The sequence below is a fragment of the Rhineura floridana genome, chromosome 9 (assembly GCF_030035675.1).
Source record: "Rhineura floridana isolate rRhiFlo1 chromosome 9, rRhiFlo1.hap2, whole genome shotgun sequence".
Lineage (NCBI taxonomy): Eukaryota > Metazoa > Chordata > Lepidosauria > Squamata > Rhineuridae > Rhineura > Rhineura floridana.
Window position 1 is genome coordinate 48,467,856 of NC_084488.1, and position 1,525 is coordinate 48,469,380.

At 42.4% G+C, this 1,525-nt stretch overlaps 1 non-coding gene across 1 annotated transcript; it reads right to left on the reverse strand.

The window, feature by feature from the left end:
* Positions 1 to 369: 369 nt before the first annotated feature.
* Positions 370 to 488, reverse strand: LOC133364601 (5S ribosomal RNA). The gene has a single exon (XR_009757988.1). It is a non-coding gene; the product is annotated as a 5S ribosomal RNA (ribosomal RNA).
* Between the last annotated feature and the right edge of the window lie 1,037 nt (positions 489 to 1,525).

Consider the following 1,525-nt stretch of genomic DNA (forward strand, 5'->3'; position numbering starts at 1 on the left):
AAAGGTGATATTTACCTCACAGCCTTGGAACCGGAGGTTTGTGGAATGAGAGGCATATACAAGTCAAAATGTCTGTACTTCTGTCACCACCAAGTCCAAGTGTCTGTCACATGCACATTTCAGTGTCTATTAATTGGGGGTTGGGGGTTGAGGATCACTCTCAGCCAGGGGGTATCTTGGATGGACAGAGCTGAGAGTGGCAAGTGTATAAAATTCATTCTGTATTATATTTAAGCAAGTCTTACTCAGAGTTGTTGTTGTTATATGCCTTCAAGTCGATTACGACTTATGGTGACCCTATAAAACTTTTGGATATATTCATAGAGTTTACATGGTAAGAGGTATTCAGAGGTGGTTTACCTTCCTCTAAGCCTACAGCACCTGGTATTCCCAGGCGGTCTCCCATCCAAGTACTAACCAGGCCTGACCCTGCTTAGCTTCCGAGATCAGATGAGATCGGGCATGTCCAGGGTAGTATGGCCATAGGCCTTACTCAGAGTAGACTCATTGAAAGTTAATCAAGTCTATTAACTTCAGTGAGTCTGCTCTGCATAGGACTAACATTAAATACCACCCTTTATTTAGGCTGCAATCTTGACCTCCACTTACCTTGGAGTAAGCTCCTTTGAATTCAAGAGGACTTCTGCATAAAGACCCATGGTTCAGTGGTAGAGTATCTGCTTTGCATGCAGAAAGTACCAGGTTCAATCCTTGGCATCTCCACATAGGGCTGAAAGAAACCTCAGCCTGAAATCCTTGAGCCGCGCTATCTTACAGTGAAGACAATACTATGTAGGAGAATTCTTCTTCTCCATTGGGATCTTTTGCTGGGGGTCCTTAAATAAATTTGAAGACACGGGGTTGAAACAAAAAGGTAGGCCTTTATTCTTTGCAAGCATATGCAGGGCCATATGCAGGGTCAGCCCCTCAGAAACATCCAGGAGAGACTGCACTGAGGCACTGTGTGCAAGCTCTTTTAGAGAGTATAGTTACAGCATGTGACAATGATTTCACCAATCTCATGAGTCCATGCCCACATAACATCATTCCAAACCAATCAGAAAGCATTAGATAACTTCAGTGATGATTCCAAGATTCTGTCCATATCATAAATGTTACCATTGTCCTACTGTCTCTTCAAGAGTAATGAATGTTGGTTCTAGTTGGAACAGTTACTATTGTGAATATGCTTTCAAGCATACTTGGTACATTCCGTATGCCATTGTTTCCTGATGGGTCAGGCTGACTCAGGTACACCGGAGAAATTTGGACAAGTTCCCCTGAGTTAGGTTTTGCCTCAACTCAGGGTGTTTGTGAAAGTATGAGCACCCCCAGTTCTATTCATTTGCCACAGGGGTTCTTATGTCCTTATACTTTCTCATAAATCCCATTTCCTTATTTATAAAATACAAGCTCAAGAGAGGGGATTATATTTGAAACACTTGAGCTCATTTTGAAGCCTACACAGACTAAAAGAAAAAGACTGGTTAACTCTGGCTAACCAGCATTTTTCAGCCTCTGAGAT